The following is a 24,834-nucleotide window of genomic DNA, read 5'->3' as shown; positions in this document are numbered from 1 at the left end:
TTTTTGGTCTGAATTTATTTTAAACCTGTTAGGCTATGAATGGTGGCTGTGTATCAGCCCTTTCTGCAAGCTGAGATTAATTTCTGTCTATTGGGATGATTTTTACATTCTAAAAGTAATTTCCCAAAATTTAAGATTTTAAAACTATTGATTAATTGTAAAATTATGGAAAGTTATTTCTCTAGTAGCTAAGAAAAAGAGACTATTTACAAAATATTTTTTTTATTGACAAAAAATATATACACAAAATTACAATGAGGGGTTATGGTTGTGTTTAGCTACTTCATTCTTTCTACACTTTCTGATACTAGTTGCATCATCTCATAAAGGCCACAGAGAATGATCACTGCCACCAATATTCCTGACCATCTTGTTTGTAAAATGTCTCTGGAAATTCAATCTGGAAAAGAACAACAAAATGTTAAATTACAATGATCCTTTGTAGTGGGATGTTTCAGTGGTGTAATGCATTACAAAAACAAAGCTACCCAGGAATGTCATGAAAAGAGTACTTGGCATCACAATCTGCTTATGTGAGACAAGATGAAATTTTAAAGTGGAGTGTGGGATAGAGGATTCCATTCCTGCAACAATAATTTCACTAACATCTAAGCAAACTGACATCAGAAGTTTTCAAACAGTAATCAGACCAAGAAAAAGAAAAATCTTGCAGGTCATCCCACTTTGCACTCTTGTAACACCAAACAATACCAATACAGGGTTTGGAATAGCCATGAGAAGATAAAGGCTCCACATTGGAGAAGAGACAATCACCAAGTTGTGATCTGAAGTGCCTAAAGGACCTCTCACTTTGACTGTACTTAGAAGGGTTGTTTGTGAGAAAAAGATCAAGGGTGTTGGCTGTATGGTATTCATTAGTAATTGCAAAAGCCTCAGCATTGCTACCAGCTGGGTCGGTGTGACTAGAAAACAAAGCCAGCTGGAAACAAAGCCAAACCCAAAAAATAGATTTGGGAGAATGGTAGACAGATGAATTTGACACAATGAGATAGATTTTAAGCCAAAGAAAATTCCAAATTACCAAGTCTCTCACAGGGAATATTGGAATGGACATATGCATAAGTACCACCTTTGAGGCAAAAGGAATCTTACAGTGAATAATTTTGGCAACAGATGAGCAATTTGAAATTTGTTTGCGATTTGTTTTTTGGTTTTTAGGAGCATTAGCAACTAAGGCTCCAACTTGCTCCAGGAATTTGCAGTGGTCATTCCTTGAGCTTTCTGCATCCTCAGTACTTGGTGGTCATGGGCTTGAACCCCAGTCTATCAAGGGGTGTGCTTATGCACTGCTGCTCCTGCCCACCTGGATTCTGTCAGAAAAAGTACATGGGGTTTGGCAGACTGCAAGTGGAAATCATTGAGACCACACATATTTGTGAATGAAGCAGCGTATTCAATAATAAGAAAAGGTGGGTGGGCCATGCTGTATGAAGTAATGAAAGTTTTGGATATGGCATACACATGGTAAGAACATACCCAGATCCTTGACATAATGTGGCCTTAACATTAACACAGATCAAGAGGAGTTTACAAATAAAACTGTACATGCATTAACATCAACTTCTATACAACTAGATTGTGGAAAAAAGGTGCAGAGGGGAAAAAATGTGCCAATAGCAGCAGAGCATCAGATCAGAACTCTGAAGGAATAAAATTCTTTAAATGGATTACTGGTTCCAAAAAGTAGCAAGCATGTTCACATTCTCTCCAATTGAACAGTGCCTACAAATTAATTAAATTAATTTTCCGTTTATACTCCGGGACGACCAAACAGTCAGGAGTTCACAAGATAGACAGAATACAAGAGACAGCACCATATTCAGTCACAGGCTTGAACACCGGTCACTCAAGGCACGTGTACTTTTGCAGAATAACTGCATTTATTCATATTCTGTTTTAAAAATAAAATCAGTCATTATTTTTATTTATTTATGTTCGGACATTAGATTCCAATTTGATTGGACAGAATGGAGGAAACTTAATGAATATCTTTAAAAAATGGAATTTTCCCACCAAGATTATTTTCTATAGTATTTGTAGTAATGATAAATAGTAAATACAATTAAAGTGAGATTGGCAAGAATTAAAATAGTATGGATAAAATCAGTGTAATCAGTGATAAAAATCATGGCTTTCCATGTCATGTTTAGAAATGATAAGTTGAGTTAAGTATAAAAGTTAGGTCTCTCTGATAAGTTTTATTCTCAACTAAATCAAAAGATTCCCCTTAATGACCATTCTTTTCATTACTGTGGAAGCAAGCATCCCTTCACTCACTCTGGCAGCAATTTTTTTTACATATATACAGGCAACCCCCAAAAGTTACTTCCTGACCTAGCTGAATTCTATTGAACAGAGAAAAAAAAAAAAAAAAAAAAAAATTGATGCAGAGCTACAGATGGTAGCTAAATACAGGGGCCAAATGTAATAGTAAAAATTGCAGTCCTGCAACTCTGCTTCAAGGTTACTTACTCACCAACACTCTTAATCACTCACCAAAGAATTTTAATTGAAAAACAAATGAACTTCCAATTTTATATGTATTCCTTTAGCTGTATACAAGATCAAGTGTGACTGGGTGGAAATATGCTAACTTTTAACCCTATTTATAATCCTTGACTAATGCAAAATGCATTAAAAATTTCAAGCTTAACCTTAATATCATTTTAAATTAATTTCTAATATTCTTAAAGCTGTCATTCAAGTATCACATACCATTAAACATGGACATGTAGAAATTGCATCTTTTCATTAGTGGCACACCTTTGAACTAAGACATTCTCTAATGAGTACACCACAGCCTGACTTGGGGCAGTCCCAGTCTGCCCCTGAATTGGGGCAGTTTATTTTCTAAGAAGGCATAAAATCTGGTATCAGCTGCTCAGTCTTGCACCACAAGGAGCTAATGATGGAATGCTGAAATATCCTGAGATTGTGGTCCTCACCAATTATGCTGTAAATAGAATTTGGAAAAAATTTTTAACAGCTACTGAAAAACCTGAAAGAAGTTTTAGAAATTCAAAATTTATGCAGCCTCAGTTTTCCAGCCTGTTTTCTTCAGAGATCAGATGACACGCAAAAACCTCATCACAGACTTTCACCTTACAGATTCACACTAAAACAAGGCTTAAGATTTCACAGATAAGTCTGTCTAGGTTCAAACTTAAAAACTCAGGTAGCCTCTGATCAAAAATAACTCTTGTATGATTTAACAAGTTTTCATAACTTAATACTTTTGACACTACACTTTATAGTACAGCAATATTTTTACTATAATGGCCTCATTAAAGCCAAGCATTTATATTAGGTATGGGTGTACACTAGAAACAAACTGCAGTTGTATGTGCAGCAATTATGGATTGTCTATGGCAGGAGTGGCCTACTTAATGTGATCTACTGTTTTCCTTCAAAATGTGCCACAATCTACCATCTCAAAAGTTACACTGCACAAATCAAGGGATGACTGTATATTTAAAATTCATCGTGATCGACTGAAATTAAATCCGCAATCAACTGGTAGATCACGATACTCTATGGCCACCCCTGGTCTATGGGATTAGCATTTTCAGCCCTGCTTGCTTTCAGAAACATTCACCTTGCTAAAACAAATACATAGTAGAAACAGCATTTTATAAAAATTAGGGATGGGTTCCATAAAAGCTATAATTTGTCAATATTTACTCCATTTTCAGACTTTTATCCAAAAGTGAATACATACATAAACTTCAATCAATGAAAATTTTTGCCAAAACTTCATTTAACTTCCAAAAGTGCTTTAGCATTTTTTTTTTTTTTTTAAAATAGGGGTAGTAAGAATGTATACCTTACATAAATTTGTGCAAAAAATTGTTAGTGAGAAAGACATGGCTAGATGTCAGTTCACATAGCTTTGAATTTCCATGCAAGGTGCGTCAAACATGAAATGCTCACTGCAAAGCAGCAGAATTAGCTAATATCTAGGTTATTCACAGATTAAGATCACTTATTCTAAACCCTCCATCATACAATATACTGGACAGTTTCCCAACCTGTGAATTGCATAACTTAACTGAGACATGACAATTTTTTCAGTACACAATGGAATACAGAAATACAAAAAATTTAATAATATACTTTAAATAGGAAGCAAACAATTTTTAAAAAAAATTTGTACAGGAAAATTTCTACTTTTGTTTTCACCATCCATAGTGTAAAGAAATCTGAATTCAATTTCAGATTAACAATGCAAAAATTGTTTCAAAGAAAATGACTTCCAGAAATCCTCCCACATTGAAGCAGTCACATATTAAAGTGATCCTTCCATATCACAATCAAATACAGACTCTCTGGTACTGATACCTTGTCAGTTTTTTTTAAATTTGGCAATGTTTGATGTAACTGCACATATAAGATTGAACACAATTCTTTCAAAAGGAAAATTAATTTTAAATAAGCCAGAAATATAAAAAAATATATAAAAAAATTACTAAAAAAAAAAATTTTAAATAAGCCAGAAATATAAAAAAAAAATATTCAGTTTAACAAGACAAAACTATAAAGCTATAGTAAGCAACTTGCCATGCTGAGACACCTAACTATACTTCTGAAGCCCACAAAGGTGAGGTGAACTGTTGGTCTGTAGTCATTGAAATTAGCAGCCGAGTTTATTTCAGTCTTCCAGCTCAACAATGGCTGAAATTTAATGTCCTACAATCTTCAAGCAACACTTCACAAGACAAATGCCATTATGATTTAAGTTAAATTCATGCAATTGCAAAACTTAAGGAGCTTAATATCTTGTACCTTGAGGGGTAAGCAGCCACCAGCTATGTTTGATTATACTGACAGACATGTTCTGCGTCTTCTCTTGTATAATTTCTCTGAAGTGGAAAAATGCAATATGCCACTTCAGAATTGCTGTAATTGCCAATCAAGTAGTCCTAAACCAATTGCACCTCAAAAGTTGGGGGGGGGGAAGGCAACTCATTGTGAAGGCATTCACAATGAAATAACCAAAACAATGTCAATTTAATTAGACTACTTAGGTAGATAGCCATGTTAAAATGCTTTTGCACTAACCTACATGTTAGTCATTGTACCTCGTAGCATGAGGCCTTTGCCCTTAAATATTTATAGTTGACTGTATAGAAAAATAAAATGTCAGCATGAAATTTATGGTTGAATTTTTTTTTTTAACAAAAAAGGGAAGGATCAACTTGCAAGTATGTTGCTAAATGGTAAAATTTTTAGACCATATACCAGAATATGGTAATTGTCAAAAATTGACTCATTCAGTCCATTTAACAAAAAAAAAAAAAACACAACTCACCACTAGCTGCCAAGAATTTCCAAATCTCGTTCCAAAGCAACTGTAAAAAAAAAAAAAAACAGAATTCAGGCAAAGATTAAATACAAGTAATAAATGCTTAATACAAAATAAAAAAGTACATCAGAAGTGATGTGGAAACATCATTACCTTCAGTCCCGAAAGATGGTATAAATTAAAAAAATCATCATATGTACACTAGTTAGCTCCTATATTAAGATACCTTTTCATTGTTCATATTTAAAAAAAAATAAATGAAATTCTAAGCAACAAACACTAAAATTGAAACATATCACAACAAAATAGCATGAGTTTTAAGCTGCAGGCACTAATTTCTTACTAAGAAATAAACATTGTATTTGTTATAGAAATAACAAAGCTGTGATATACCAGTTAAGCAACTTCTGGGTCAGGTGTATTAACTCCAAAGATAATTATAAACATGCAGCAATAGCATCGCTGAAATTAACTTTCACTGCTCTGTATGATCACTAATTCCACACCACATGGAAAAATCAAGGGCAATCTGGACTAGATATGAGTGCAGGGAAAACAGCTATCAGTGACCATTGGTTGCTGGACAGAAAACTGATTTGCTTAGTAGTAAAGTTCAAGCCAGTCTTGTCATCTTAGTGTAAGTAGCACAAAGAACTGAAAAATTGTCAACAAATAATTCATGAACTAGGAAATAATCTTATTAAAACTCCCACAAGAATGAACAAATTATAGTACGTTTCTATTTTTAGATCAATTAGCTGATCAATAATAAGCATTAATAAGATCAATTGATCACAAGCATTCCAAAGGCAATTACAAATACAGATTTACTCTTCTAATTTCAGTCCATCTGTAACAGAAATCCATATTCATCCCTTTTTCCTATTTCACTAACCCCACTTCTTAAATAGACTGGCAATAACCTTCAGTTCATTCTCAGGTAACAATACCATCACCCTAAATCTAACCAAGCCATCAATCAAATGGCTTGGTTAAATTTAGAGACAACAGAACATTTTTTAAAAAAGGAACAGAAACCAGAATAAAAAAAAAAAAAAAAAAAAAAAAACTTACCTATTGTACTATTTGTTCACAAGCACCCATAGTTGAACAATGACATGCAACTTTTCTTGAACTAATTAGAAAAAAAAAAGTTAAATTAGGTTTTCAAAACAATTAACATTTTTTATTACAGCTTCATACAATAAATACATCAGAACCCAGTGCTGTGACAGCATTATTGTCTCAGCATTAAATATTAAAAAAGATCATCATCATATTCATTTTAGAATGACATGAATTAACAAAAAAAAAAGTGCACAGACAATGAAAAAAAAATGATTTAAGAACAGCTGGGCAGTCCAGAATTATAGCATTTTTACAAATTTATCCCATATTCAGAATATGGGAAATTCAATTGAGTACAGACCATACAACTATGTTCAATCTCAGCAGAAACCAAATCATACCCTACACAAAACAAACACTGAAAACCAATAGCTGGGTGTCAGATCTAAATACTAACTGAGCCTACCTAATGTTCTGAAAAGCATTCCATAAGAAATATTGTGCTATCACAAAACATTTCTTCCCAGTGAAAATACTAGATGTTTATTCTCATTCATTTTACTTCAAAGTTAGTTGAGCAAGAATTGTTCAACTAAAATCCTTAGTTAATAACTGCAGTTCATTATAATATATACAAAAGATGTAGAGCAAATTAATATCCTTTGCTGATATGAAGTCCTCTTTGATATCAGTAATCAAAGTTATCAAGTTACACTGCAAAAATAATGCAAGGATAATCATCAGCTGCACAAGCTTACAATCCATAACATTATACCTCACAAAGAGAATCTTAAATTTGTGGTTTGTCAAACACATAAGACTAACATTAAAAAAAAAAATTTGCCTTCTAAATGAAGATTATACTACAAATCAGACAAATTTTCAGAGTAATTCAGTGGGGTCACCCACCAGTTTCAAATTCAGGTGTTTAACTTTACATTACTTTAATTCTCCAACTAGTTCTAGATTCTCTAAGTTATTAAAAAAGTAGTCATACCCTAACCATTTTAGAAAAATTTGTTTTCACATAGTAAAGAAAAATATTGTCCAGATGTTAGTCTTTTGCTGCACCAGCCAAAAAAGTAGGTAAGAAAATTATGCACTTTCCCTTATGTAGGAAGTATTCAGTCAACCAGTTTTAAAAATTTCACACATGTGGAGACAACTTGTTCTTAATCAACTTGTTAGTTGATTAAGGACACCTACAAACTAGTCTAAACCTCTTCCCCTACAATTTGAATTTATGGCCCCTACTTCTGGAATTCTTTATGGGCAAAAGTTCCACCTTCATTTGTTTTTCCAAACTTCCCCCCAAAAGGTGCCCAGTCTTACCTAGTAGGCCAAATCTCACCATGCAAGCTCTCTTTCAAGAAGCTCAATCCATTTTTCAGATGAACTCCATAATGGGCACAGTAAAGCAAATGCTGGGAGATGACCTCCCTATCTATACAAGATATTGTTCAGTAAATGAACAATAGGACAGTTTTCCCTAGCTGCCTGTTTTTACTGCTCACAAAACTTCATATCTGCCCTATCAGATCCCTTTCTTCATTCACTGTTTCAATTCAACAATGAGTAGTAGTAAAAGTTTGTTTTGGAGTTGCTATTCCCCAAGTTTTTGCAGACTAAGACTGAAATTTGCTACTTGGCACTCAGTTTTTCAGATTCTTGAGTCTTTAACAATATATAATCATGTCTTAACCCATTTTACATCTGAAAATTAACATTAATGCCTTTCAATGTAGTTATGAAAATCAAAAACAGAAGTTCAAAAATTGACCCTTGGGGTACCACACCTCAAACATTCACTCTGAAATCCATCTTAGAATCTGTGCAGCAATCCCAACACAACCAGCTTATACAGTAAGCTCTCATGTGGGAGGAGGAATTTTGCCTTGCTAAAATCCAAATATAAACTGTCAAAATTGTTCCCTATATACAGTTCATGATAGTAAAACAATTTTAGGTTAGTCCCTTAAAAAAATGTTGACCTTCAGAATGGCATTATCACCAAGACCAGAAGTCTTGGTTACTAACTCCTCTTGTTACTGCTTGTGTATTGAAGATAAATTGGCACTTCTCCAAACCAAAAGGAATCTAGTCCATTGATGCACTCATAAATAACCTCAATAGTTTTCACAGTACACTCTCTGGGCACTCTCAAACTAAGTGGATATATATACCAACAAGTTTCTTTCACTGTCCACTTTCAGTTATGTGAAAGTGGACAGTGAAATGGTTGTCCTGTCTTATGTACACATTTTCACTCTGCACCACTGCATTCTTGTTTCTTTTATCTTGTTTCTGTCACTGCATTCAGTCTCACTTTAGCTACAATACAGGGTATACAATCTCTGGAAAAATTACTGATCCATTTCTTGAGCCCAAAGGAATGCTCTATTATGGAAACTTAAAACTAGCTTAAATCTCTAAAAGAGTTAGCATTAACAGTAAAAAGTATTAATATAAAAAGCTGCACTTGCCTTGAATTTCCTTTGATTTCAATTTCACATACAGAAAACACTTCTTTATAATTTAATATTAATATAAACTAAAATTAAATAAGAGCTTGCACTTGCCTCAGACAGTACATATATCAATCAGTAAAATCAGAAGGAAGGCATGCAAGAATATTACATCATTGGCAAGCAAGCATTTTGTAAAGCCTTATGGAAAAAAAATACTGTAGTAATTTCATTTACTTGCTAATATAGGACACTGGGAAATTGTGCATTTTATCCAAATGATAAAATGGCTGGTTGATAAGTATTCATACTTCTCAAAAAAAAAAAGTTATTTCAGCAAACAATCTAAATCAGTTTTACAGTACAAAAGTAGAAACCACAGAATAATTTTAAATGGATTAATTTGAGACTACAAAAACTATACATTAAGTGAACTTCACAGATGAAAAGCTAAAACCATTACAAGTTAAATTATGGTGTACCAGTTATATTATCATAACTGGTACACCATAATTTAACTTATTATTGCATTCTATTTTTAATACTAAAAAAGAACAAAAAAACATGTTTTAATTAAAAATTAGTTTTCACAAAATCAGGGTTAAGACAACTAACCAAATATGCAATCAAGGTAGTTTTAAGTTTATGCACCTTGCCAGCAGAAGCCATACATCAGAACCTTTGTTTTGGTAAAAATATTTAAATTACAATGTTATATTTTAAATTAAGTACAATACAATCAGGCACTTTTATAAAAACGTTTTTATAATAAATTTAGCTAATAACTGCTTTTAAAAATAAATTCAATTATTCAGCCATTTGGTGGCTAATGCTTTATTACCTGTCTAATTACCTGTCTTATATTTTTTTGGCTAATGCCAAAAAAATATAAGACAGGTAAAATACCATTGGCAAGCTTAGATACAAAAGCACATATGGTTCAGTGATCTAAGATCATTATCTACCACTAGTTCTTCCAGATGTCAAGAGGATAAACCCAAAAGAAGCAAATAATGTATCCATGTGTTGTGTAAAAGATGTTAATCTACTGCAGCACATGCAGAAAGACAAAAAGCTCTTTATCTGTCACATACAAGACTTCCACTTCATAACTATTGAGGTAATAGTATTTCTTATATTATTGATTTGAAGATTATCTGCATCTAGTCTTTTGCAAACAATAAAAATGTAAAATACTGCAAGAATTTGTGACAATCTAATTTGTGACTGATGTGACAATCTAAGCATTCAGAAAACCTACATGCCAATATGCAAAGTTTCAAATTCACGTTAATGCCTAAACCATTAAATTTGAGTATGTGAAAATACTATTTTTTATTATATTGAAAATGATTATGATCTTTATTGCAATTTAAGGGTTACTATAAACCAGGACATGAGATTACAACGATTTATAGTAATTTCCTACCTTTCCTACCAACACAAACATGGGTTGTGGAATTCTATATGAAGTTGGAAAATTCTATATGAAATAATCCCCCAACTTCATATAGAATTCCACATGGGCAGAAAAGGCCATGCCCAAGAAAGATAGTGACTACACAGCTCAGCTTTTTGCCCTGGAATTAACTGCATCATAATGTCGGTTAGTTTAGGATGTCCATTCATGTAATATTACAGGATAACACACTGGGCCAAAGGCCACAATGCTATATCTAATGAACATCATGCCTAAAAGACAGGCAGCCTGCTTGAGGGCACCTATAAGGAAAACCTGAATGTGTGGGGCTAGTTTGATTATAGCAGCTCACAACATACTTAAAATCTAGATTGACCTAGCAATAAACATTTAAAAATTATTTATTTTTTTTTTTTTTTTTGGGTAGTTGTAATGCACCTCCCAAGGTTTTTGCAGTACTTTGATCCAAGCCCGAGGCAGGCACTTTACCCACCTGGCTAGAATATTTTGCATGGTATCAGCTAACAGGGGACAAAATTTAACTGTAAGTTATGAGAACAGAATAAGTTGCGCCTATGTTGCTAGTGCGTGATCTTTTACCTAGAGATAAAAATACTTAAGCCAAAGGTTTAATTAATTTAATAAAAATTTTTAATTACTGTTTTATCACCACTATCTTTATTATACACTAGGAAGTTTAAAAAAACTACTTTAATAAATAATTTATTCATCTATTCTTTTAAGAATCCTGTGACATTTGGCAGCCACTCAGCATCTTTTTCCCAGACAGCCAGAATATAAATAAAAAAATGCAAACCTTGTGAAAAATTCAGCAAGAAAACCCATGTGTGACAATTTATTTACTGCACAAAAATTAGTTATTTGTAATGATATTTGCATGATTGCAAAAGATCCATTTTAATGTAACAAAACAAAACTGAAAATATGAAACTCAGCAGTGACCATGTTCCACTGCATGCAACTAGCCAATGGGCTAAACAAAGAGTATTGGAGCCTCTCAAAGGCAGTTACAGCTAATAAAGCAAACAATAAATTAGCCCAAAACACAGAATACAACTACTAATCCCCAACCAGTAAGTTGCCAACATTTTCTCACTGGCCCCTGTGAGGATATGGTATGCTAATGCCAACTTGCTGAACAATTGAGTCAAAGATGATTAAGTAGTTCTGAGAAAGCAGAAGTCAATAGTAGAAACCAAATCTTCAAAATTCAGGTGGTAAGTAGTAGTATTTTGGGAGCATCAGCAACTAAGGCCATATTCCTCAGTGTATACTACCGTAAATTGCATGCATTCTGTGGTTGATTTTACTGGACAAAAAATACAAGTTCCTGGGGGGTGGGGGAAGAACCATGCTCCATGACCTGAGACAACTCAACTCACCCATGTGAAAAAACCCATAAAAATTCCTAATGTCATCCGATTGTGAGGGGGGGGAAAGATGGCAATTCTACAGACAGCTGATAAGCTGCCCAAAGAACCTAGAATTAAATGGAAGTATATATGCCACAAAGAAAGAGTGCAGCAAGGGATAATGAAAATGTAAGCAATGAGCAAAGTGCTGTAAGAATAAGTAATACTGCAAGCAGTATTTTAGGGGAAATTAGGTTACGTGAATACAAAACCAGAGAAATTTATGTGAAAGAAAACAAAAAAGATAAGGATTAAGTGAACCAGATATAATAACCATAGCTGAATTGAAACATGAGGGTCAGGCCACTGAAAAATACAGATAGGTCAAATTGATATAGAAACATGAAGGAAATTTTTATAAAGAAAAATTCTTTATAAGTGTGGGTAAATTAGCCAGATATATACAAGAGCTCATAGGGCATCTAGACATAGATGAGAAGTAATGGTATGTAGATAGGATCTCTAGTTGAAAATGCTTGGGTCACTCCACAGGAAACAAATGAAGTTTCTGATAAGAAAAATACACCAAACTGGAAAATTAGGCAGAGAACAAACAGGCCATGTTAGAAACAATGTGAGGAGTCAATGCAATACTCAGGAATGCAGACTACCCAATTTCTTATTTTCATTAAACATTAGGAAAAAAATTAAAATATCGGTGGGCAACATTTGAATTTCTATTACAACAAATGAGCCATATACAATTAATTGCCTTACCACAATTACATGTTTCTAAGTTCATGTATGAAGACTGCATTTTCAAATTTCTAATTCAAAAAATTGAGTTTCACACTAGCTTCCTGATGCAACTGCTGTGTACAGCAATTACTGTAGGATTGACAAGTTTTCTAAAGGGTGGGCCCCTCTTCCATGTATAGCAAGCTTTCACAAAAAAAAAAAAAAAAAAAAAAAATCAAATTGTGGTTCTACCTTACAGCAACTTTTCAAAAATGCTTACTTTTCATATTCAAGGTTTAAGACTCCAAATTTTTCTTTTGCATTTCATTCCTGAAGAATGACCCAACACAGGCAGGATGAATATTGGCACAATAAATTTACTTTCCTTCAGTGGCTTCACATAGATGGGAAAAAATCTTCCACTGAAAACATTTTGTAGACCCATTGTTTGCTGGTAGCCCAAATTTCCTTCCAATAGGGAAAGCATTACAAAATACTTTTAAACTTCACTGAAATACTACCACTTTGGATGTAACAGGTTTCTGTTGTACACTTGAGTGAGTGACCTTTTAAGTGATTTCCAAACCTGTAAAATAAATTTAAAAAAAAAAAAATACTTAAATTTTATTGCAGTGCATAAAAATTCCATTTTATACATTAAAATAAAAATTCATAAGATATAAATGTACTTTTAAATTTTTTCACCAGTCACTGGACATTCCTTCTCAACACTGCCCTTGTTTCACACTGGATGATTGTCAAATTACACTTGCAAAGTAACTGGTAAGGACTACTTGGCAAATATCTATATTGGAGGAACAGCTTAGAAGATTAGTAGACTACTGTAATTTGACAATATTAATTTGATATTTACTCAAATTATTTACAAATAATCAATTTTAATTCAGATATACTATGCAATAGGAGCATATAATGCAACTTATTTTTACTCTAGATTGCTTTATAAATAACAGAATTTTATAATACTGCCAAGTATTACTTCCCACCCGGCTACTTCATGCCACCCTGCTGGCAAAATTTTCTGGGGAGAACATAGCCATCTATCATTGATAAATATTTTCAAATTAAGTGTCCACCCAATTCTGGGAATATTTATATTTTAATTATTAAAAGTATTACTCAGTAATATTACAAGTTGTAACAGATGCTGATAAAAAAATTTGACTACAAAAGTGGATTCACCAGGAAGTGATGGCAGGACAGGACATTTGATTCATAACTTATTCAGTTATAATATTCCTCCAAGTAAAAACCCATTACTCGGTACGTTGTAAAGATACAGAGAATGTATACTGTATTCTCTGATCCTAAACTACAGATTTAGTAGTTTACTTACTGGAAAAAGTTGAATACACACATTTAAAAAAATAAATAATTGCACATAGCACATTTAAATGAAACAAATTATCTTTACCACTTTCCAGTACACAAGCAATTATCACTTCAATCTAGAAATTGTATCTTTTCTCCTGTAATTAATCTTAATTTTTTTGGCACAAACAGCCTGTTTATCACTTGCACAAAACATGTTCAGGAATCACTTGCTTTAAATGAGTGATCAGGTTCACTCTGCAATTTTACTCACTCTGAGAATGAAGTTTCATTTAAACCAGGGTGTAGTAAAACATCACTTAATGACTGTCCTTCACTAATGTGAAGGCACACTTTTGTCCACTTTTTCAGACATTACTGGCTTTAACTTGTCACACAAAACTGATTTCATACTTGTCCTGTTCTAGGTATTCTATATAATGCCTGGATTAAATATAACACACTTTGCTGATAATAGGCAGAGCTTTAATTTGCTTCACAGAAAAATTGAGTGTTTTCTCAAACATACATAAATTTGTTGTGCTGGAATAATGCAGTCCAGTGTAACAAGTGCATCTACAGTTTAATTATAAACAAGGCATAATTAATAAACTAATGGCCCTACAGAAAAATTAATCCTTGTGACTCACTAGCTACTTTTTTGTACCTTCTTAGTGTATTTAGCCACATTACCCCATTGTCTAGCCCCTCATCTAGTGAAACTTTTTCCATCATAATTGTGTTTTCCACCATTCAAAAGCTTAACAACTCAGCTATGTAGTTATGGTTTAATGTTAAAATGTTCACATGAATTCTAATGTGAAAAATTTCACATTCTCATATGGAAAGAGCAACCAAATCACTGATCTATATTCCACTTTATCCTTTGTGAAACTTCATAATATTCATTACATATACAAGCATCAGGGAAATATTGCGCAAAAAAGGTCAGGTGGAGTAATGCCCGTTTCATGAAATTAGTGCGACCAAACTTAAATCTGGTAGATCACTTGGTTTATAAGTTGTACAGGTCAATAAATTGAATACATTTTTTCAAAAAATGTCAAAATCCAGGGCCTACCTACCAGTGTAATACCACTTGTTACAAGAGATTTCACTGCCATATATTTCTATTGGCTAGAAAGTGCAGCATTTACAAAATTTTGAATTTTTTAAAAAAACCCACCTATTAAGAAAAAGAATTTTTTGAAGTATTATAATGCAATTTAAAATGCCCACTAAATTTTTAAAATTTATGTTTGGAGTGTGATAGACATTATAAAACTGAGGTTAGTATTAATAACATTTGGACTAACAAAAAACCTGTTCCATTAAAAATGCTATTTTGTAAAATGTTTATTGCATAGAAGTTGTTGAAGTAATAAAAATGCTGTTTGAATTTCTTTGCTAGCAGGTAAAATTGTCAATTACTTGTCTTTAAAAAAAAGAAAAAAAATTTCAAATATGATCACTTCAATTAATCAGTCGTTTTCAATAATAGTCAGTTACTAAAACATTCAAAACCTGAATTACTTATAATGCAATCAAATTCAATTTGCACAGCACAATTAAAAACACCCTCTCACTAAGTAGACAAACCCACCACTTCTCTTGTACACTTACAGTATTTGACTGTAAGCAAATGGATGTAAAAGTTGCCCTTGATTCTGATACTTTCATGCTGGAAGCAAAGTGGCTGAAAGAACCAAGAAAACTGCAATTGCCAGCATAATGCCACTGTTGAGTAGCACCTTCTTTCCAGAAGGCCTTCTGAAATGAGCAAAATTAAGTCAAGAGCAAAGTCTACAATACAAACTTCTCTGGTGTAAATGGGTTAGTGCCATTGCACCATTGTTTGTAGTTAACTGCCAAAGTAGATAACTGGCATTGTTTTAATTGAATCTCATAATGTTACTTATTCTCAACAGATACTACTAATAGATGGTGTTGCAATTGTGACAATCCAGTTGCTCTAGTTGATGGTGTGTAATAGCATAAGCTAAGGTGATTTTGCATAAAGCACGAGATTCAGTGTTGGTGATATTTGCCAAGAAAAAGCTAGCCTTCTCCATAGTGAAAAGATACTTATTCAAGTAGTGCAATACCATAGAAACAAAGGTATTCACAATAAGCTAATTAAAATGATGCAAATTATCTACTTTGGCAGTGGCCATGTTTTAGTGCCATTGCACACGACACATGTAGTCTCATGCTTTATGCAAAAGGATCACCTTAGTTACTACAAACTCCTGTAAAAAAATCCAAACCCCATGTCCAACTCCTCTAGTAATTTGCCTAGTTCCTCAGATTTATTAACTATCCACTTCACAGCACAAGGCGAAAGTTTGTGCCCAACAATCAATTACCTGCAATTAAATTCTTAAATGTAAATCAAAACATACTAGTCAAAAAGGTAGACTATAAAAGCTTTGCATATCTTGATCAAGGATTAAATTAAGACTACTAAAACAAATCCATTGTTTTTACCAATAATTTGTTAGAAAAAGCACATCAGAACACGTTGGGAACAATTCATCAATTACTCTCAGACGAAAGATGGTGAAAATGTTATTTCATCATATGTGCTTTCAAAATGGTAATTGCAAGCAATATCACAAACCCTAGCTTAATTTTTTTTTCCAATGTCTTAACTAGAAAAATCAAACCTACCATAAAAAACTTGAAACAGCTACATTTCTGGACCAGTTAAGAACCTGAAAAATAAAAGTATTCTATAAGCACTTACTTTAAAAATAAGCATTTAGTTATTCTCAACTTGAGAGCTCAATTTAGTTAAAGTCAAACTAACCACTATACACGTAGTGCCTCAGTTGACGAAAAAAGTGCATCAATTATATTCAAAACAGTGTTTGTCATCACTGGCAAATGATGGCACAAGACAGTTTATAAAGCATCAGCATAGAAGCCAAAAAAATAAAATCCCAGTGTCTTTCCATTCCCTCCATAATTTTTCTAGTTCTTCCTTGAATTTACTCAGAGTAAACTACCAACTTCCACAGCAGATGGAAGTTTATTCCAAAAATCAAACTGCTAACTTTTAATTTAATTTTAATTAAACTGCTAATTTAAGCCCTACCCAGGATTGTCATTCTTCCAATATTAGTGATGAGATTATGCAGATTGAGCATAATTCATAGCACTACATAACTGATTAAAATCCTGATAAACTGAAATAGCAGTTAGTACCATGGCAATTTGCTCACCAATAATATACAACTGCTTTGACTGTTGTGCTGCTCTTCAAAAATACTACCAAGCTATGGATTTATTACTCATTGATTTGGATATACAGAACTGGCACAAGAATTTGGAAATAGCCATCGATTACACTAACATGTCACTGGTTTGGGCATGCAATTTTGTAATAAAAATTGCATTTTTTTTAGTGTAAGCTTCTTACAATATTTTCAGAATAAAAAATTTGATTTACAAAGCACATTTTTGGTGGTGAACTACAAAAAAAAAAGCAGATATTTAAAAGAAGCATCCTATGAAACTTTAAATTGGAATAGCAGTGTCACTCACTATTGATGTCCACCCTTCAAAGCAGGATGCAGTGGGTACAGTTAATGAAAGCATCAAGACCAACTAAACTAAACATGATCCCAAGATTAGCAATGCATGATTTGTCAAGAGACATAAAACTAGTAATTGCAAATGGGAGCTCTTGATTCCAACAAATGGCAAGCATACAACTTCAAAAAGACTCCCAGACAACCAATCCACATATCTTGTACTGGGAACTTATGTCAAAAGGATATTGCCACCAATCGAAGGTACACATACAGGATATTCATCCTAGTTATGTAGAGATGGATGAGGAATGGTAAAATTAGTCTTACAAGTCAGAATTTTGAATGCTGAACTTTTAGAATCATTGCATTCTATACATTTGTCAGTGTTAGTGGTTTTTAAAAGGCAAATTTTGCAAATTAAATCAGCTAAGTAAGCCACCTCAAGAAAGATAAGACCCAGCTTGCCTTGTTAAGACAACCTAGCATTAGGTGGTATCATGGTTGGCATGGACTGCATACAGATTAGCATTAGCAGAGGCATTTGATGCAAGAAAGCAAGCTTATGCAGCATCAGACAAAAAATAAATAAATAAAAAATAAATAATAACCACTTCCACTTGCCCCTCTGTTCGTTCAAAATACCTGTCCAGCTGAGCCTTAAACTTATTTAGGCTATCAACTTCCACGACAAGCGATGGAAGTCTGTTCCACCAACCAACCACCCGCTGGCTAAAGGCAAATTTCCGCAGTCTTCCCAACATGTCTTTCCTCAATTTGAATTTATGCCCTGTCAGGTGATTATTCTGAGCAAGAGGAAGAATCCCATCAGCACTGAAAATGCTCAAACCATTCAAGGCTTTATACACCTCTATCAGATCACATCGCTGGTGCCTAGTCTCCAGACAATTTGCAAACCTTAAGCCTTTCTTTCGTAAGAGCACCCCTTTGTCCCATTCACTACTCTTGTTGCCCTTCTCTGTACTCATTCCAGCAGCTCTTCATCCTTCTTGAAATGAGGCCTCCAGGCCTGTATACAGTACTCTAGGTGTGGTCTAACCATTGCCTTATACAAGGGAATAATCACCTCCTTATCCCTTCTAGAAAAATTCCTATATATCATTGACAATACACCATGGGCTACTCTTGCAGCCTGTCTGCACTGCTCAGAGAACTTCATATCTGCCTGCACAACCACCCCTAGGTCCTTTTCATTCTCTACCACTGTCAGTGTAGTACCACTGAGTTGATACGTTGCTCTGGGGTTGCTGTTTCCCCATATATAATACTTTGACAAATGTAATGTTAAACTTCATTTGCCACCTCTCAGCCCGTCTGCTCAACCTTTCCAGATCCTGTTGCAGCAGCATAGTGTCAGTAGTGTCCTTAACAACCCGCCAACCTTCGTATCGTCTGCAAACTTGGACATTAAGCTTGGACATACCATCATCAATATCATTTATAGATACAGAAAACAATAATGGACCCAATACTGAACCCTGAGGGACTTCCACTAAAAGTCCACAATGAGCAGTGTCCATTGATTACCACTCTGTCTTCTCCCCCCCACCTCAACCACCCCTTTATCCCAAATAGCAGCAATTTGCCTCCAATGCCACACTGCTCCAATTTGTGCAGCAGTCTTCCATGTGCAACAGTATCAAAAGCTTTCCAGAAATCCAAGTATATAATATCAAAGTTATTCCCTGCATCCAGTTCCTTTGTGACTGCATCATAGTATCCAATCAAATTGGTCAGGCAAGACTTCCCCTTAACAAAACCATGCTGTGTCCAAGCTATAACTGAAGTCTTGTCTAGATGTGCAGTGCTTCTTTTAACCAGTGCCTCCATTAACTCACAGGTCTATAATTACTTGTGTGAGCCTTTGATCCTTTGTGAATTGGGGTCACATTTGTACATATCCACTCCATGGGTACCTCCAGAGTCCAAGGAAGCTCTCATAATTATGGCTAATGCTTACTTCCTTTGCTGCCTCCTTTAATACAACTGGATAGATCCCATCCACCCCAGGTGCCTTTCTTGTGTTTATCTTCAACAATTTCTCCTCCACTTTACTCAGTGGAGTACAAGATTCTCTAGCTTACTGTCAGAGTTGAATACCTCTGGCATTCCTCTCGCTGAATAACTCCTCATGTGTGAATGTCGATGCATTCATTTAATTTAAGTATTCATTTAATTTGTTAGCTACCTGAGCAGGATCATCAACAGTTGACCCATCATATCAAGTGGACCAATCTGATTCATCCCCTTCCTTCTAGAGTTTACATAAGTAAAGAACTCTTTGCTGTTTTTCTTTGCATCCCTTGCCAAAGATTTCTCGTAATCTGCCTTCACCTGCCTAACCTCCTTTGTAACTTGGTTACAGATCAAGTTTTATCTTTCATAGGCTTCTGTGTCATGTGTTAATTTGTATGTATCCCATGCATTTTTCTTCCCTGCCATCATTAGTTCATCTGACATCCATTTAGGCCTAAACCTTGAACAATATTTCTTAGTTGGTATGTAAAGCCTAGTAGCTTCCAAGATAGGTTCTTTGAATGCTTCCCATTTTGAATTTGCTGTTGGTAACATCAGTTGGCCCCACTGTATAGAATTTAAATACTGTCTAAGTCCATTGTAGTCGCCTTTACGAAAGCAATAACCCTTCCCTTTACTCCTGTTGGTAGTTACCTCTTTGAGTAAATCCCACTTCAGCACACTGATCACTGCCACCTAGTGGTTCCTTTATCTGCAGATTCTTAATGCATGAAGAATCACTACTGATAATCAGATCAAGAATATTACTCCCTCTAGTTGCCTCCCGAACATGCTGGTGTAGAAAACAATTATCCAAAAAATCCACAAAAGCCTTGCTAGTGTGTGTGTGAGTGATTAGCCCCCAAATTCCAGTCAATATCTGGGAAATTGAAATCTCCCATTATAAGACTCTGATTTATTGGCCCGCTATTTCCCTGATGCAAGAACAAATTGTCATCCAGGATGTAACCAAGTTTTGTAACAGATCTACTACACCCTGCAATGTTACACTTTAATCCTGAAGGGGATTATGATGGCCACTTTATAGATGACAGTGCAACAAGCACATTCAACTGATCCAAATCCTATTGACAATTTGTGGGATATGCTGGAAAGAGGTAGTCTTCAAAGTCCTCTTGCTTATTCTTTTATCATTGTCTCTTGAATATTTATAAGAGAAATGAAGCAACATTACAAGCATAATCATAGTTCATTTTCCATTGCTTGAACACCATTGCCATTCTCACATTAACAGATGCACTCATATTGGCATCCATTGATCTTTAATACTTGCATATCTACAAATAACTTATTCACAGGAAAACTAATGTGCTGAAACTCTGTGACAGCCTCTAGTCACAACAGAAGATTCTCTCACTTTTTGTAAATGACCAATACTTTCCACCACTCTGCTTTCAAAGCAGCAACCAGCTCCAAGTTTTGAGCAGCCTGAGTGGTTAGGAGAGGGAGTGCAGTAGCACACTGAGTAGGCCAGGCTAAACTCCTGACTGCTAAATATGGTTGATCTGCCAACCTGCACTGGATCAATGGGGCAGATTATTATCTATTTCAGTCTAAAGAAATTCAAAACAGGAATTGTTGAGGAGGGTCCATCCTGCAATGGGTTGATAATGGCTACAGTTTTTTTAAGGGCAGCCTCTCCTCACATGCACCCAACAATCCAGTTCATCTCACTGGTTCTCTATGGGATTGAGGTCAGAGCTCTGGACTAGCCCAACTTGATCACATCCTCAAACCATCCTGTCACAATGCAGCATTTTCCTACTAATATGTTTGGAATGCAACATGGTAGGTACCACAATGTATTGGACAAGGACAGCTAGACCACTGCTTTCACGGTTTTTGAAAAGGCCAAACCACAAAAAACAATCTAACCATGCAGCATACCATATCATTACAGTTCAGCAGGTTCTACAGATAACTGCCACACACCCAGGCACAACTGACCAGGTACAACTCACCACCCCAAAGCTTTGTGGCCTATGGTAGGCCTTAGAGCTTTAGGCCACATTTGTTTGGCATTACCCATTGGTTAATGGCTTCAGAAACACAATAACTCATATGCAAAATTCTGCTCACTATACTGGTGGCAACATCTCAATCATCTTCAGTCAGAGCAGTCATTTGCTGTGACACCCTACATTCCAAACAGAAATATTTGCAGAGCTGTGTTCAGCTAAGATTATTTTAGGTCATTAGGTTTTTTTAGTTTCAGAACCAGTCCACCTCCATTCACAGATCCCAACAATTGTCACCATAGGAAGTGCTGTTGAAATGTCAGATGCTTATGTGGCATCCTCATTATTCTGCACTGGAAGCTTTCACACTCAATCTGCTGTCTGTATTTTACAAAGTGCTTCAAGCAGGATGTACCCATCTATCGACAGAGGAATGGGTGAATGTTGATGGAAGAGTAATATGCAGTTATTTTAAGTGCATCCTGGGAAGTATTCATAATTTTAGTCTAAACTAATATGATGGAAGCTTTGCTTGTGCAACTAGAACAAACTTTGGAGCAAATCACATCCTAAGTACTCTTCGCCACACAAACCTAAAAGGTTCAATACTGTTGCCTTACTACAAATTAGATGTTACTTCTTTTGATATCTAAAGAATTTGTCATCTAAGTCCACAAAAATACAGATGTTAAGTCGTTTGATGGCTGCAATTTTATCCACTGAACATCCCTTTACTGAACGAAAACGGCATATTATCCACCAATAATTGTTCATTGTAAAAGAAACTTGTAAAAATTCCCCGATAAATACCAGATACTTCAGCAAAAAGACTGCATGGAAAAGTTAGAGCAATAAAAAGTACTGAAGCCTATAACAGCTACAAATTGATCTGTAATAGTGCCACAGAAAAGGTCAGGGTGGCAAAGGCAGATCAGATGAGAAATCATCTGGCAAGAAGTGGGGATAAGGAATTCACTTATATAAATGCAAAGAGAAGACCAAACTAAATCGGACCCTTGTGTATTGGATGTTGATGAATTCAACAATTACTTTACATCTATATTTACAGAAGAAAAACCCTTTATGCCAAAGAAATTAAGGGAGTGAAGTTGAAAAATATGTAATTAATAATACTGAAATTTCATGAAATTAGTAAGGCTCCTGGAGTTTATGGCTGGCTGATTGAATTTTATTGGCGCATTAGCTTCTAAGGCTATAATGCGCCAAGGAGTTTATGGCATATACCGTATAATCTTAAGGGGGCAAGTGAAGTGCACTGAACCACGGGCATCACTAGACTCTGGACTGATTCCATTGGATCAGAAGTGCAAATGTATTCTCCAATACATAAGGGTGGTTCTAAGAGTGAAATGGGAAATTACTGAAAGACAAGTCTAACTTCAGTAGTAGGAAAAATCATGGAGCCATTGATCAAGGGTGGAATTCAGAGTCATTTATAATTCTGGATACTCAACATGGTTTTGAAAAGGGAAAATAATGTTTATGGGAAAAATCACTGGATTTAAGGAATAATTTCAACATTTAGATATGAGCAAAGAATTTGACTCAGTCCCACGTGAGTGGTTACTTTATAAGCTGGAAAGTCCAACATGTGGAACAGATTGTAATCACAGCAGGGAAAATCCTCGTGTGGAGAGAAATGGTTATACTTCAGATTGGGTTCAGGTAAGAAGTGTTCTTGATTTTCATAAATAAAATTAGAGGGCACGATGTATAAATTTGCAAATGTAAAGATGGTAGATTAGTTAATGATAAGTGCAAAGCAGAGCTTGTTCGGAGTGAGGTAGCTATGCTTTAATCCAGCAAAGTGTAAAGTGAGGAACATTAACCCCAAATTAACTTATACACTTGGTAAAGCTGAACTAAAGCCAGTAGTGGAGGAAACAGACTTGGATGTTACGATACGCTCAGACGTGAAATTCTCTGAGCATCGTACAAGTTGCAATGCAAGGAAGGCCCATGTCGCATGGATAATGTCTCGATAAGGGAGAGTTGTGTTACAACTCTCCCTTATTGAGATATTACAACTGTACCTAACCCAAAAGTTCAGATTAATAACCACTAATAAAGATAAATTATAATAGGTGATGAGCATAAATGGTACTTGATAATGCTACAAAGCGGCAAAAGAATTATGAAACAAGTTCCAGTCATTGCAAAGATGTTACTCATAGATTAGTCACCAATTCAGAAACAGGAACACATTAATTTTAGCCATATGGTACAAACTTGAGGCTTATGCTGTACTAGATGAGAAGTAAAAGGAAATCACCAAGAAAGAGAAGAATGATGATATCCAGCTCAGGACCCTGGGTGTACCAAGCCCATACTCACCAGATGCGAGGCCTAACATAAACCAGCCTAAATCTATGACAAATTTAACTCGGGAAATTCAAACCCTGCTCGATTCATAGCCCGAGTCTTAAACAATTAGGCAAGTATTTGAAATGGTACATCAGCATACAAAATTCCACATTCTGAGCAATGAGCAGTGCCGTCAGAAGGATCTATTGAAAAACATCACCTGAACCATTATTCAAATACAAGCAGCACTTATGTATTTAAGGAAAATACAGATGATTACTTCATTTTTGAATATAAATTGCCTTCAAACTATTAACTTCCTAACGATAATGAAATTAAAAACAGCAAATTATAAGGTATGGAAATAAACTGCATTTAACCATGATACATATGCATCTCCTTTGTGGCTAAACAAAGCAGAAGCGTCTGAATGTTGTGCGCATTTTTCGGTAAACTTTTCAAAATGTTACAACTCTCGGAGGTTGGTTTCTTTATAACAGAAACATCCAGCCACGAATTTTCGGCGGAACCACATCAGTGACCATACTCAGATCAATTGGTCATTGTGTAGTAATAGCATGTGATGCAAGAAAGCAAGCGTAGGAGCTTACGCAGCATCAGCAAAAAAAAAAAAAAAAAAAAAATTTACAAAACAATCGCCTCTAAATATTTGTCCAGTTACTGCTTAAATTTATTTAATGTATCAACTTCCACAACGACAGATGGAAGTTTGTTCCGGCAATTTTAACCACCCGGTGGCTAAATGCAAATTCCCGCACATCTATTCTACATCAGTCCTTCCTCAATTTCAATTTATTCCACTTGTTCATATTACGAACCTAAGGGTTCGTAATCTGAACAAGTGAAAGAATCCCATCAAAATTCAGCGTGCTCAACCCATTCAAGGCCTTAAACCGGGCCACCTAAAGAGGCAACACAAAGCGTGCCTATATCGAAAGCTGGGTGCAACACCAACAAAACTGAACCCAGCCCATATTTTCTGTTACGATGCCAGAGAAAAATATTAACGACACGAGATCAGAAAAATAAAAAACCTACAGTGTGCAATTTCAATAACGCTCAAAAAATTAAAAAAAAAACCCATCAAATTGTCTAGAGATTTTCATTACTGCACACGTCAAAGCACATAATTTTACCGTTGAACACTAAAGCAAAATAACGACAACCCAAAAATAAAGAACTTACCAACACGACTACCAGCAACACAAAAGAACGATAAA

The 24,834-nt window shown here is 34.8% G+C and overlaps 1 long non-coding RNA gene and 1 other non-coding gene across 2 annotated transcripts; both read right to left on the bottom strand.

Annotated features, from left to right (window-relative positions):
• Positions 1–235: 235 nt before the first annotated feature.
• On the bottom strand, positions 236–24,834 carry LOC150075324 (uncharacterized). The gene is made up of 7 exons (XR_016547931.1): positions 24,800–24,834; positions 16,390–16,433; positions 12,668–12,973; positions 6,398–6,458; positions 5,330–5,369; positions 2,737–2,974; positions 236–400 (listed from the first exon to the last, which is right to left on the bottom strand). It is a non-coding gene; the product is annotated as an uncharacterized LOC150075324 (long non-coding RNA).
• On the bottom strand, positions 5,445–5,523 carry LOC150075325 (small nucleolar RNA SNORD96 family). Its single transcript, XR_016547939.1, has one exon. It is a non-coding gene; the product is annotated as a small nucleolar RNA SNORD96 family (small nucleolar RNA).

Source organism: Mastigoproctus giganteus, chromosome 14 (assembly GCF_048544385.1).
Source record: "Mastigoproctus giganteus isolate SK-2022 chromosome 14, ASM4854438v1, whole genome shotgun sequence".
Classification (NCBI taxonomy): Eukaryota; Metazoa; Arthropoda; class Arachnida; order Uropygi; family Thelyphonidae; genus Mastigoproctus; species Mastigoproctus giganteus.
Note: the sequence above shows the minus strand (reverse complement) of the source record. Positions and strands in the feature narration are given on the sequence as shown.